Here is a 15,826-nt window from a genome sequence, read left to right on the forward strand (position 1 = left end):
TAACCAAAAAAAACACCAAGTAAACTAAAATTGCTGGGTAGCATGACAGAGGGTCAGGGAGAATGGAAATATGCTCTTAACAGGTTTGGTAGTATGATTTGAAACTTCAAATTATGTGCCTGCATTAAATGGATACAATTACAGATTAATTGTAAAAAATGTACTTCATTTAAACCTCTGACTCTCTAATGTAACTCTGAAGCCCTCTCAGCTAACTATTCATGTGTTAGTTTTAACACCTCTTTTTCTCACCACCTTTTAAGCTTCATATTCTCTTATAAATTTTCTTTTTTCTTTTTTCAGGACTGCCAAAGACCCTGTGGGTTATAACAGCAGGTCTTTCCCATTAATGCTACCAGCAGAGATGCCTGGTTTGCTAGTCCCTTATTTTCAGGAACACTAAATTCCTTTGCAAATTAAAAACAAACACAGCTGAATTATCTTATGTTTAATTTAGCCTAGCCCAGATTAATGGACCTTTAAGCAGTTTGGAACCCTTAGGAACTTTTTCTGGGATAATTCTAAGAATATATACATATATATACACACACACACACATAGAGAGAGGCACCAAAGTCTCCTCTTTAAACCATTCTTTTAAATATCACATTTTAAATTTTAAGATGCTAGGTTTTTAGAGTGGTTTTCTGTGTTTGTGGAGGGTCATGAGAGTGTAGAAATACAGAGTGCATAATAAATAAAATGGATTATTGTCACAACAAAGCCCCTTTCTAAAAAATCATGTCAGATTTGCTTACAAATTTCCATCACAAAAAACTACTAATTACCTAACCCGGGTCATATATAATTACTGATTCCTAATAGGAGTCAGTATATATTTACATACACACAGACACACACACACACACACACACACACACACACACACACACACACACACACATATATATATAAAACATTTGGTGTAGCTGAAATGACTATCTTTACCTTTTTTCTTCCCTTCTGTATTAAACACATATGAAGTCTTTCCTTTGGTTTTAAAGCTACAGCTGCAATGTGCAGCTTGTTTTTTGGATCTGGCAATTTTTAAGACTCAGGCTGCTTAATATAATCTGCTTCATGCATTCGCACAAGAAAAACAAACAAAAATAAAAACAGGTGAAAATCTCAGCCTATTTTATCAAGTTTATAACAACACAGTCTGGGAAATTATTACAGTTTCAAACAGTTCATGTCTGTGCCACAGAATACCTTTATACTATTTCTTTGGTCTTGCTTTTTAGAGTTTTTTTTTTTTAACCCTGAAACTTTAGAACATGCTCTTCACTGTGACTATTATGCTTTCCTGCTACAATTTATTTCAAAATAATGCCCAGTGGAAGAGTAACCGCAAATATTTCCTCAAAAATAATGATATTCTCGATTATTCTCTGGGTGCCCTTTTGTCCCCATTTTCCTGAGACTGCCCTATTTTATGTTATCCAGTAAAATTAAAACTAGCATAATCAATTTCACTAATAAAATTGCCTGATTCAGGTTTTTAGATGCTGCATATCTAAAGAGGTAGTGGATTCAAGTTAGGTCCTTAGTTTTTATGTAGGACCCCAACCTCCCTGAGAAATAAGTTAGCTTAAGAGTGGCCATCTTGAAGCCCAAAAAGCCATTCTGATATATGACTCAGAGGGAACAACTGAAACCAGGTAACTCCTCTGGAAAAACAAGTTAATCAATCATGACTGCTGGCAGCGCTAACCTTTCGGTTAGTTAAGCATAAAAGCTGACCCTACCTTGCTACACCCCCAGGACGTGGCACTAACCCAGAAATCGTAGGTTTGAAAAATTACTGCCTTTGTAGTATTGTTATCTTGCTATGTAGTATTGTTATCTTGTTACTACAACATAATCTGTAACCATGGTAAATCTCTAGGGCTGAATGCCTCAGAAAATCCTATATAACCACTTAGTTGTAAGTACTCAGGGTCCTCGTTGAGACCTGCTGGACGGGCTGACTTGGACCCCAACTAGTTGGCTTCCGAATAAATTCCTCTTGCTTGTTGCATCAAGAAACGTCTTTGGTGAGTGATTTGGGGCGGCGCCTTCCTCAGGGGAATCCAACATTTGGGGGCTCGTCCGGGATCATGCGCTCACCCCGCTTCACTCCCGAAGTCGCTCTTGGAGGAAGAGGTAAGATTAGTGGCGCCTTGAGTTGTCTGTGTTCTGTCTTCTGTTTTCAGTGAGACCGGTCAGAATTCTGTAAAGGGGTACCCACTGTCTGGCAGCTGTCCCGATCCTGTAAAGGGGTCGAGACTGCGGTCGGTAGACGTACTAGGAGCACCGCAGGCTGCAACCCTGAGGGACGCCTCGGGGAGGTTGGGAGGCCAGGGACGCCTGGTAGCCTCCCGTCTGTTTTTCTGGCAAGGTGAATCTGATGAGATAGGGTTGATTTTCAGGCGCCAGGAATATCAACCCTCTGATTCCTTTCGGTTTCTGTTTGAAAATCTGAGAAAAAAAAAAACAAAAAGCGGCCGCTGTGTGTCTAATCTGTGTGTGTCTCTGTTTTTTGTGTCTTTCATGTGCCTAATAATTGTTATACTGACAATGGGACAGACTCAGACAACCCCCTAAGTGTGTAAATGAATATATCTTTCTACCTCCGGATGGTATTAATGAAATTGATTTAAAGACAAGCGCTTGTGAAAATTGAGTGTTCTAAAACTTCCAGAAAACCTGATAAAAAAGTGTTAAGCATTAATGCTAATTTGGGTTTGCCTGAGACGGGCATGTCCTGGTAGTTGTCGGCTGCCTGAGTTTACCTAGAGTCATTTGAGTCATGTTATCTGCTAAATCTTTTAAGAATAGAATGCTTAGAAGCTTGGCTTTGTCTAGTGTTCAGTGGGGGTCTTGTGAGTAGGCTAGCATAGTTGTTGCAGGTAAGTGAACTGGATAAGTGTGGCAAGTGAACACCTTTTTAATTGTGTGTTGCAGTGTGTATGCCTACCTGCAGCCTGAGAATCTTTGTAGTAACTTAAAGCCTTAGAGTTTTGTTAAGTTGAGAAGATGTGCTCTGTGTTTGCTGGGAGATTGTGCTGTGAAGCTCATAGTTGCAGAAATTGTAGAATGTGTTCGTAAGTTTGTCAGTCTAGGAAATGTTGGTTTGACAGTTTGCAGTGTCCTGCTTCTCAGTGTTCACTGGAGCTTGAAGTTTCTAATAGTTTTGAGTTCTGGTTAGAACTGCTTAAAGTGATAGAGAGGGCATTTCTCTATGTTGAAAGATCACAGCAGTTTCTCATGCTTAAAGTCTCAGTGAGTTGCCATGAAATCGTAATGTTAAAGGGACTAAAAGCTAAAGTTTGTTAACAACTGTATAACCTTTATTTGCCTTTGAAATATTTTGTTATTAAAAATAATTGCATGGCCTGAAAAATTGAATTCCTAAGCAGAATAGTAACAAAGCTTTTTTCAGCTGATTAAATGCACTTAGTTAACAAACCAAAATTTATTAAACTGTAGAATCTGGACAAGATTATGTTTCTCCCAGAAAAACAGGTTTCACTGTAAAAGTTTAGATAGACGAACGTGTGATCACTTTTGAGAAAAGTTGTAATAGATTTTTTGAGAACCACCAGGTCTTCTTGTTTAATTTATATGCTGTATGTTTTAAAAAAAAAACATGGGGGACTCTCCATATTTTTTAATGCAAATAATCTTAGAGCTTTTAATAGAATTTGCATAGCAGCTTATATCTACTATTAAAGAGTAAAACATTCTTGAAGCTTTCAGGGAAAACCTGTAAACTTAAGCACTTTCTCTGCTTTTTTGTATCTGGTCTTAGACACTTATGCTGAGTTATGTTCTTATTATTTTCACTGTTTGTAAGCTATTGATTGTAAGCCAAAGGTCATCATTTCTCAGTCCCTAAATGAAGAAGTAAAATGCCTGACCTCTTTCATCTCAAATCATATTTCTGGTCATATCTGAATATCTGTGTGAAAGAAAGAGACATTTAAATTTGAGATTCTGCTTAAACTTTTAAGTTGAATTTGACTATAGCCATATTCATTCTTTGTATGTATCTCTAACAGGTCTTTTGTATGCCTGGTGATATTATACTCTGCCTTGAGTTTAGACAGTTCTTTCAGCTAAATATGAATTCTTATTGTAGCTTTTTTCCCCTCCTGAAGATGAAAGCAGAAGAATCTACCATCTGCTACCATTCTCTCAAGAACGCTTAGTAACCTAGAATTAGTTTGACTTTCTGTATGTTGTCTTTAAAAATTGACAGCAGCAGTCTCCCCTGCTGCCCCACTTTTTAAGATATCTTGTTTACTGTGCTGAGTATATAGACAATAAATGTGTAATGATAGTTCTAAAAAAATTAAATGCAAAAAGGTGCTTTTACCTCTAGTTAACTCTGATATTTTCCAGAGGGCCCCTGGAACATGTCAGAAGAATTTTTTCTCACTAGAGAAAGTATTTGACTAATTTGGCTTATTTATCTGATATATATATATTTATTTACCAGGAAAGCACTGTCAAAGAGAATGATGCTAAACTTTGTTACTAAATGTTTTGTATTACAGAAATATCAGAATTTCCTTATGTCAACTGTTTTACAGTAAGCTCTCATCAGATCTTTAACCATTGTCATTTGTAAGTCTTTTGTCATTTATAGTATTATCCCTAAACTGGTAAAGAACTAGATTTCAGCAGAACAGGTATTAGTTACATAAGATTACATAAACTAAAGAAAATGATTTTGTGTCTTTTTGTTTCAAATGTTGCTGGTAAAATGTTTTAACCTTGTTCTCTTAAACTGACAACAGTTTAGTAAATGACTATCTTTATGAGCAGAATTGAAACATCCTTCTCTCTACTTGATCCCTCCAGAGTTTAAAAACTTTCAGTGACTGTTTTTATATTCCATGGCAGTATGTTTATTTGCACGAGTTCAATAAGAATCTGCTTTCCTTGTGAGAAGACTACTTAAGAACACTGGTTATACTACCAGGGCTTTGACTGGAATGTCGTACCTGAGAGACATGTGCATAGACTCAGATGTGAACAACTTTAAAGAACTAAGATTGACTTTATAAAGCCAACAAAGCCCCTTGGAAGAACTGGCCTAGTACCTTGCTTACAGAGTTCCCAGCAGCCTTACCAGGTGAGTAAAGAAAGTCACTTCCTGGCAGGTGCAGAGACCTCGAGAAGAGAAGAATTCATCCAAATCTACAGGTACTGCAGGTAAAGCCTGATGGCAAGTCTGGCTTGGCTGTCTGGCCTCAAGAGGCCTTTAAAAGTTCAATCTGAAATTCCTTACAAAAAGTTCCAGCAAAGCATATTTAAAAGAACCTGTGTAATCAATTGCTCTTCTTGCTGCACCTGTGCAAATAATCAAGCCAGCTGTTAATTATTTTCTTAACCTAGTTACTTCTAGTAAAAATGAGAGTGATTTTAGAGAGAAGTATCGTTTCAATAATGTAGCCTCCTTCCAGAATAAAAAATCCAACTCCAGATGTTGCTACATAACCTAATAACACAATTTGTTTTATCTTGCCTAGAAGCCACAAAACTGCAAATAGTAATAAAAATGAAACCCAGAATAGAAGCGCCAGCCTTCTGAAGCCCTCTCAACTGACCAGTGATGGAGACCTAGCTGCACCCTTTACTGCGCCCCCTTCTCAGCACGAAGCAGCCAGAGCGGTCATCGCCCCTTTTCCCTAGCAGCAGCTAGAGTCTCTATCTGTAGAAGAAAGAATGAGACCATACCCATAGCCTTCCCTGGTAAAAACAGGTATTTAATCCCTCCTCCCAAGAGATGGTGGGCTTGTAACACTGGAGTGACCCCATGTGTCTCTACTTCTGCCTTCAACTCCTCCCGTGATTTCTGTATCATGGTCCAGTTAGTACCCAGACTAATGTATCATGATGACTTATCATTCGTGGCAGAATTAGAACCTAAACTAAGGTATAAAAGAGAGCCAGTCTCACTCACTCTAGCTGTATTACTAAGAGTAAGAGTCGCAGCCGGAGTAGGACCAGGGGCAGCTGCAATTATACAAGGAAACCAACATTATGAAGGACTAAGAATAGCTATCGGTGAAGATTTGAGAACTATAGAACAGTCTATTTCTAAACTTGAAAAGTCCCTAACCTCTCTCTGAAGTAGTGCTACAAAATAGACGAGAGTTAGATTTACTATTTCTAAAAGAAAGTAGATTGTGTGCAGCTCTAAAGGAAGAGTGCTGCTTCTATGCAGACCATACTGGAGTAGTAAGAGACTCAATGTCTAAATTAAGAGAAAGATTAAATCAGCGAAAGCGAGAACGAGAAGCTAACCAGAGCCTGTTTGAATCCTGGTTTTCTAGATCCCCATGGCTTACAACTCTAATATCCACTTTGGCAGGACCCCTGCTTATTTTAATATTGCTCCTCACCTTAAGTCCCTGCATTTTAAATCGAGTAATAACCTTTATTAGAGAAAGAGTAAGTGCTGTGCAGGTGCTAATGCTGAGACAACAGTATCATACCCTCACACAACAAGAAGAAACCAACATTCCATGATTAGAATGTTCAGAAAAAGAAGTGGGGAATGTAGGACCCCAACCTCCCTGAGAAATAAGTTAGCTTAAGAGTGGCCATCTTGAAGCCCAAAAAGCCATTCTGATATATGACTCAGAGGGAACAACTGAAACCAGGTAACTCCTCTGGAAAAACAAGTTAATCAATCATGACTGCTGGCAGCGCTAACCTTTCGGTTAGTTAAGCATAAAAGCTGACCCTACCTTGCTACACCCCCAGGACGTGGCACTAACCCAGAAATCGTAGGTTTGAAAAATTACTGCCTTTGTAGTATTGTTATCTTGCTATGTAGTATTGTTATCTTGTTACTACAACATAATCTGTAACCATGGTAAATCTCTAGGGCTGAATGCCTCAGAAAATCCTATATAACCACTTAGTTGTAAGTACTCAGGGTCCTCGTTGAGACCTGCTGGACGGGCTGACTTGGACCCCAACTAGTTGGCTTCCGAATAAATTCCTCTTGCTTGTTGCATCAAGAAACGTCTTTGGTGAGTGATTTGGGGCGGCGCCTTCCTCAGGGGAATCCAACATTTAAAGGATGAAATCATGCACACTGTAGATCCCCTCAAGAGAAACAGTCTAGAGTTGGGAAACGTAAAAAGAAACAAATACTGTAGGTGGGAGATAAGTTCAAATACAATGAGTTTAGAGAATCTTTTGAATCAAGTGGATCAGTAAGAAACACAGTAACAAATTGAATCCTGGCGTCTGATCTAGACAAAAGCTCTTTTCAACCTGGTTTGACTTTCTTACCTGGCCGTTGGAGACCTCTTGTGACTGAGAACACCAGGCCTGCTGTGATTCCTCCATGCTGACTAAGCAGTCAGGAATCTAACCTCAGGGGATGTCTGTGTAGGAATCATGTAATTGCTGACAAACGGTTACCACTGAGACCTCTGCTCTGAGCAGCAACTTGCAGCCATATTGGTATCTTCTTCACCAACCACAACGGTGGGAACAAAGTTGAAAAAGCAAGTCACTCTTACTAGAAGAGAATCTGGTCATTAAGGGAAAAAATTCTGGGGAAAAAAGTTATCTAAATATTTAAAGATTAGAAGTTTGCCAATACAGAGAATAAGTCAAAGGCTCTATCATACTCATGTCAGTTCAGGAATATGGCTAGAAGTGCAGCACTGCTCAGACCCATTAGCTAGATTCAGGGCACAGTTCAAGATCTTAATTTCAAGATGGTATCTGTCCTAGATATTATTACACTACTTAAGTGGTAGAAGCTGCAGGTTATCTTCAAACATTTATTTTCCTCTTGTTCCTCAATTAAAAAATAATGACCTAAGCACATGATTTTCCAGTTTCAATCCCTACCCTCCTCTGTTACTACTTGTAATCATCTGACTTAGTAATATAAATGGAAGAGTTAAATTGTTAAGTGGTGCTTCGGTGAGGTGCTTACTTTAAAAGGTAAGGAGTGGTCCCTTTTCTCCTCCACTTCTATTTCTCCATCTGCTACACAGAATGTGGCTGAGAAACTGGGGAGGGCTAGCAGGCAATTTCAACTATGAGAACAGGAGCCACATATAGGGATGGTGAGACAATGAGCTGGAAATTACCTGGAGCCATTCTCTCAATCCTGGATTCCCTATCCCTGTAATTATTTTAATAAAAAGAAATGAATACATCTCATGTTTAAGTCATTGTTATATTAACTAAACCTAATATTAATTGGAACATTAATTCTTAATTGATACTTTTAATAGTAATTGGAACATTTAATTCTTAAGAATTAGCATCAATTTAGGGAGATCATAGATGCAAATGACTGGCCTCATATCAGCTCCCATTCCTCTCTGAAAATTATATCTCAATATCAAGTCAGATTAAACTACATATATTTTAACTATGCTTTAAATGATTGAATTTTAAAGCACATTCCTCCTCATTTTAGGCAAACTGAATATATTTTCAGCCCTATTTACAAGTACATATTAGGGAAAAAGCATTTAAAAACCTTTGTGTTAATGAAACAAAGAAATAGCAATCACTTTTTAAAGATGTGGGAGCCTAGATTTTAAATCAAAACAAGCCATTTCGAGCTATGATGGACAAGCCTCAGAAGGATTAGGATTTGGGTTCTAATTTGCAAACAGGGCTGTGTTTGGATTAGGATTTGACTCCAATCTCCCATTATGGATTTAGGTAAAGCTTTTATTAATCACTCATCCTAAAGAGTGGCTTGAGTCTATGTGGAATGGAACAATAGATATATTTTTATTTAATAAACTCAAACAAATAAAAACTCTATGACTGATTCTGGCTGTTACCCCTGAGCTTTCTGCCTCTTATACACCAACTGCTTTTTAAGAAAACATGTCATTTTGAAGGAGTCCATGATTCAATTCTTAGATTCATTCAGAGTGACTACATTGCAAATAATATACATATTGAAATTATTTGGAACAGTTAATTGTTAAAATCAAATTTCTTAAATGTGGGAGTGTATAAATAAAAGTAGACATTTAGTTATATTAGTATATATTACATTATTATATAATTTTTATATTTATGTGTGTATAAATATGAAATAATTAAATATCAAAAGAATTCCAGATAAGCAATATTCCCTATAAAAAATTACAATAATGCTCTAACCTTAATGCATCTGTGTTAACTTTTCATACAACTGCTAATTCAGTTATATAAAACTGTATTCAAATATTAGGCCATAGATAATTGGTGCATAAATACCTCACAGCCCACATGGAGGCATGAGGCATACTAAACTTCTCTCCTTCTGTGTATGAAGAGAGGGTGGAGATGGAGGGATGAGGCCTAAGGGGAAAAGGGTGAGTAACTACCTTGGGAGGCCGAGCTTGGCAGTTGGCAGGACTTAGTTTTTCCCAACTCAGCCAAATCTTGAATGAGGTCTGAGTTCCAACTACCATTGAGATTTTTAGTGGCTAAGACTGAGCAGCAACTCCCAACCAGCCCAGAATCTGGATCCTCCCCACAGTTATGGCAAGGCACACAAGAAACATTAGAAGGCACTGAAGAGCCAGAAATAAAGCTTGATCTATAGATATACAACTCAGGAATTCCAACAGGTGAGCTTGAGGGCCACTCCCTGAAGGTCATTTCATTAACCACTTAATAAGTGATTGACTCTTTGGACCACCTTTATTGTATTATGATGAAGTTGTACTATATTGAGAAGAAAGTCTAACCTCTGTGAGTTACATGTTACTTGCAATCTCTTGCAAATTGTTGTAAATAAGTACATCTGAATCCATTCCCGGAAATTCTGATTAGTGTTTTAAATTCTGATTTGTGTGTTAATGAATACCAGGCATCTGGATTTAAGAAACTCTCCTAGTAAATCTGATGCTTATCCATACTTAGAACCACAAGTATAAATTATTGTTTGTGGGTAAATCTTGTCTTTTCAACAAAATGGAAAAATTAAAAATTCCTTTAGGCTTTAAGATCTGTCTTTATATTTCCTTTGATTGCTCAGTAGCAGCTAAGACAATGTTGAACAAATAGTACCATTGTAATAATGAGTTATTTTCCAAACAAGTCATCTACCCTGAGTATCTCTCTCTCCTGGAATAGAGAAGATGGTGACAGAAATGAAATATAAATACATTTTATAAAAATACACTATATTTTACATATAACTATATATATATATACACAACTTTTAACTATTACTCTAAAAAATTTATAAAACTATAGTTACTTATGTGTGACTATATAACTACATATAATATATATGTATATTATACATAGCACAAGCCACCCAGCTGTGGGAACTGTACCCAAGAGAACCAGGTACAATGAAGACAGAGCTCTAAAAGCCATGAAGAGGAGCCTTGTACTCCAAATTGTCACTATACAGAAAGCAATGATTCATGAACCAAGTGGTGGTGGGTATAGAGCTGGTAAGGAATTCATGGACTATATGAATATTAGTAGTATAAAGAGCTCAGCAAATAGTTAAGAGTGGTCTGCAATAAGCAGAAAGACAGCAGACCATAAAGCAATTGCAAGAGCAGGAGGAAAAGAGCAAGCAAAGCCTCTGAGCAAAGTGGGGCATCATCCTTCCTTGGGGACTCCTGGAAAGAGGGGGCTATTAATCCTGCTGTCCCAGAGGAGAACTGAATAGTGACCTTTCTCAGGAGCACAAAACTGGTGAGGTCTAAGGAATGTCAGTCTGTATACATGAACATAATTCAGGTCTCTCACAAGTATCTATGGGAGATAACTCCTAAAATCATAAGTATTTCCTATTGGCTCATGGGGTGTTGCTGAGAATTGAGAGATAGGAAATAATATCAATGTCACTACACATGTATTCAATAGTTAAAAATTGCTGTCATTTTATTGACATATGCTTATGGAACTAATATTATTTTTTCCAAAGAGCAATGTGGAATAAAAATTGTTTTCTTTCTACTCTGCTTTAAACCATAGGATTAAAAATAATATTAAACAGACACAAAGCAACTTCATTATATGTAAAAATATTTGTTTATTCAGCTATTGTGTTTTGAAATAGCTCTGTACTGATAAGAAACTAATTACAGCACAGTGAGTCACACAACACAATTTCGTGAGCTGGTTCTTTAAATCAAACGAAGGGCCCAGTGAAACTGGTTAAATTCTCCATCCTGTGGGGTAGATTTTTCTCTGTGTGTTTTCTTTCCATCCAATATAAAAAGCTCAGAACTCTGCCACTGTCGCCATTTGGTTTTTGTTGAATTGTTGAGCCTCCCTTAAAACATTTGACCCTAATCTTTTGTTTCCTGCAAATCACATAGTATTATAACATGTTTGTATTGCAAGAAATAATGTTGATTCCTATATGCCTTTTTTCTTCCCTTTAACTGCAAACAATATCACCAATGGTTTTCTCTTTTGACCCTTCTTTGACCTTTCCAGCACATATACGTTTTGTAATCACTTCTGAATGAGGAAGGGGAGCTGTCCTATTAGATGCTGGTTTTAGGATAAAAGTGACCATGGTGACATTGATTATTATATGCATCTCTGTTTTCTTTGCCAGATCACTTACTCACAGTGTACAAAATTTTTCCCCCACGTTATAGTTTGTGAACAAAAGTAGATGTAAATGCTAAATATATGGACTGTGGAGCCAGGCCTCCTGGATTCAAATCCTGGTTTTATAACTCAAGCTCTGTGTGACCTTGAACAACATGTTTAACTTCCCTGTGCCATCTCTGAAATGATTTTGATGGTACCTCATGGGTTGTCAGGGGCATAAACAACATTAATATTTTTAAAGTGATTTTAGCAGTGCTTGAAATAAACTGTAATATAATGTTTTAATAAAGTGCTACAAGTTTAAATGAGGTATAAATATTGTGAAATAATAGAAAATATGTATATTCAACTCTGCCTCCAATTCCTGGCACAGAGGTCCTAAATCCCTTGGAATTACCTGGGTTATAGGAGACTCTTTTGTCCAAATGAGATAAGGCTCCGTGGGCTCCTGAACAGGGGGCTGATCACCAGAAAACCCCATGCATGATTAGAAACTTGAAAATTCCAGCCCTCACTCACCGCATCCTCCAGGAAGGGCAGAAGGGCCGGAAGTCGTGTTAATGACCAATCATGCTTACTTGATGAAACCTCCATGAAAATTCCCAAAGTACAGGGTTGGAAGCTTCTAGAATGCTGAACACATGGCGGTGCCAGGAAGATGGCATGCCTGGTGAGGGCGTGGAAGCTCTGTACTCCTTCTCCCATACCTTGATCTATGCCTCTTTCACATCTGGATGTTCATCTGGGTCCTTTATCACATCCTTTTATAGTAAACCAGGAATGGTGTTTCCCTGTGAGCCATTCTAACAAATTATAAAACCCAGTAAAGGGGGACACGGGAGCCCTGCTTTACAGCCAGTCTGTCAGAACCACAGGTGACAACATGGGACCTGTAATTGGCATCTGAAGTGGGGCTGGGGGAGGGCAGCCTCGCGGGACTGAGCCCTTAACCTGTGATAACTGATGCTATCTCCAGATAGTGTCAGAATTGAGTTAAACTGTAGAATGCCCAGCTGGTATCTGAGAATTGCTTGGTGTGGGAGAAAACCCAAACGTCTGGTCTTAGAAGTATTATGAGTGTGTGAAGAAAAGAAAAACACAGGGAGTGGTATTTCCAGCACAAGTGTTGTATAATTTTAAATAAAATGTAAAATTGCTTTTCATAACATTATTTGAAATAATGCACTAGTCCATAGCTACAATAATTCATGTAATTCCCTGAGATTGAGGACTTCCAACAATTTGATATCATAAACAGCACTGGAATAACATGCATATAGATAAATATCCAGTATATGTATCATAATTATCTTAAGGTCAATTTCTATGTGGAATTTATAGTCATAGCACAAACATTTACAGCTTCAGATGCTGACTACAAATTTAGCACTAACAAGTTGTGGCAATTGGACTGCCACTGGTATTTCACAAGAGAATATCACCTACTTACTCGATAACACTGGGAATTTTCTTTTTAATTTTTAAGTAAGTTTAGATACATGTAGACTTGAACAATCAGCAGAGAGAAGCTTGTATACTGTATTAAGAATATATCTCTTAATAGATATATTCTTTGGAATTTTATACAAGTAATTGAATATTAATTCTTTCTAACTACTGTACATGTTAATGAAGTGATAAAGAAAATGCTGTTTGTTAGTTAAAGAGCCCAGAATTGAACCAGAAGTTTTTCAGGTGGAAGAACTCGCTCACAAGCCTCAAACAGCACCTGAACACATTACAAGGAACCCTGTGCAATTGTAGACAAGCCAGCTTCCAGACCACAGAGTGGAAATGAAAGATGATTGTATGAACACATTTGAAATGTTGTGTTCAGTTCTGGGAAGTACAGTAGAGAAGAATTATTGAAATCCTGAAGAAGGTCCATAGGTGAAGAATGATACAAGGCCAGATGAATCAGGGATGATAACAACAAAAGGAAACTTGGGGGGGGTATGACACTTGTTTTCTACAATTATTATAAAGTGATGTCATTGGGAGAAGGATTACAGTGCATTTGCATAGAGAATTACAACCAATATGTCAAGTTATTCTAGGCATATTGCTATTTCATAGAAAAATAAAATTCCCCATTGTTACTCTACATAGAAGTGAAAACCCTCCACTGAATAGAGGCTTATAAAAGGGAATAATGATAGCACCTACCCCATCACAATTATGTTGATCAACTAATGCAGTGCCTAGCAAACACTCAATTCTCAGCAAATAGCAGCTACATCATTTTATTATTTTCATTATTATATTACTATTTTTATAGTTATGGATTCACTACTTTGGGAAATATTACACCTGAGAACTTTCTAAAAAGGGTCTGAAGATTAGAGAGAAAATATAAATATTAGGTGGGAGTTAGGCCATATCAACATATTTCTTTACAGATCTCGATTGAATTATGATTGTTTTTGTTTATCTTTAATGAGATACAACAGAAAAATCTCATAATCATTTTATGTCAGCCTTTTCTAGGCCTACTGGAGGGAGCTTTCTGATATGCTCTTCCATTTTCTGCCACTCTTTGGAGGAAGACTTAACCCAAAGAGAAATGAACAAAAACAGGCAAGAGATGAAGAAAAAAGAGATCAAATAATCCATAAACTAGTGAATTCCTTCCTGAAAAATCCAGGAATAATTCTGCTTAAGGACAGGAAAAAGTAAAGATCATAAATTATTTTGATGTTTTCATTTTCATTCGGTTGTCAGGAAGGATTCATGGACCAAATGTGTAATAATGTGTTTCTAATGCTCTTTCTTCCTTTTTATGGAACCGTCTTTCTTATGTTTCATCTTCCAAGAGTCCAGGCCACCTGGGACCTGACTCGAGTCCATCCATCTTGGCCCCAGTGGAGTCCTGAACCTTGTCTCATCTTCCCTGACAACTTAGCAGCACTCAGTGTGGTACTAAGATACAATAACTATTCTGGTAAACTCTTGATATGGTAATACACATTTAATATGTTGTTGGTACTCAAGGATAATAGAGTTAATTTTAACAAGTATTTTCAATCATATATAAAAATTAGTATCAATAATGGAAATTCCAAGCAAAAGTGGGAACTGGTAGATAATATTGGAGACATGTCTTAATTCTAGACAAAAAAATTATATATTTATTAAAGGAAAGAAAATTGACTTGGGGAACATGGCAAGTTATAAGTTAAGAATAAAACTACATAAGGTGTCTTTGTGGAGCAATAATTTGGAGTAGCCATAGTATAGGTGTATTTGGTATGATCTTGGCATAGGCCAGATCAGTTTGATTTGCTTCTTGGTGCTGATTTTCCACTGGTCGAGCTCTTGTGTGGATCTTTAGAAATTCATATAGTGACAGTTTCCACTTTAGACCAAAGCAGTATTAATGAGAGAATGTCATGAGGGGGCAATTTTGAATCTTCATCAGTCTGACAATGACTTGATATGGTATCTGAATAATGGGAATATGTCTTGAAAAGCACTGAGCCCTGAACTTTGAAGAAATTGAAACCTTATGGCTTGGATCACAAGTGTGCACTTCCTGGAAGTAATCTGATGCAAAATCAGTTATTGAACTGAGGTCCTGTCAATACTTCTTGACAAAGATAGCAGATGTCTATGCTTACTTTACGGCTTTGAGGGTCAGAGAAGGACAAAGCTGTTACACACTCTCTCTCATTATTTTCTGATTTAATTCACTGTAACACTAAATTTCAAGACTGTGTTCCTTTCCATCAATGATATGAAGATCTTTTTTAAAACTAATTTTATATCACTTTAATACAGAAGTAACAATGTAGGGATGTACAGCCAATTGCCTAAAGTTATTTAAAAATACAATTTCATCCAAGAACAATGAAATGAAGAAAGCTTGACTAATGAATAAATATAATAGAACAAAAGATCATCATACTGAGAATTGTTTGATAAATGATTCCAAAAGAAAAGCTCAGGAGAATTAATAGAGTAAAGCTAATTTTTTTTTTTAGATTGTAGAAATGAGTTACCCTAATTTTTATGCAATCAGTTGCTAATGTGGAAGAGTAAAAAAAATCAGAGGTTATAGTGTTTATAACAGAGAACAGATTCATCAGACTGGGAATAAGAATTTTAAGCAATTAAAGTATGTGATGGAGGAGGGTCTTTCTCTGAAAATATCAAAGGCATTTAGAGTTAGATCTTTCTAATATGTAATTATGATTTCTTCACAGCTGGGTAAGTTGCCAGGTAGCTTGGAAGAGTTAATATAAATCTCTTGAACTGAGTAGAGCAA

General features: G+C 36.9%; 1 long non-coding RNA gene across 1 annotated transcript; it reads left to right on the top strand.

Annotated features, from left to right (window-relative positions):
* Positions 1 to 1,559: 1,559 nt before the first annotated feature.
* On the top strand, positions 1,560 to 7,023 carry LOC140848935 (uncharacterized). Its single transcript, XR_012130266.1, has 2 exons — positions 1,560 to 5,122; positions 5,520 to 7,023. It is a non-coding gene; the product is annotated as an uncharacterized lncRNA (long non-coding RNA).
* Positions 7,024 to 15,826: the final 8,803 nt, after the last annotated feature.

The sequence above is a fragment of the Manis javanica genome, chromosome 4 (genome assembly GCF_040802235.1).
Source record: "Manis javanica isolate MJ-LG chromosome 4, MJ_LKY, whole genome shotgun sequence".
Taxonomy (NCBI): Eukaryota; Metazoa; Chordata; class Mammalia; order Pholidota; family Manidae; genus Manis; species Manis javanica.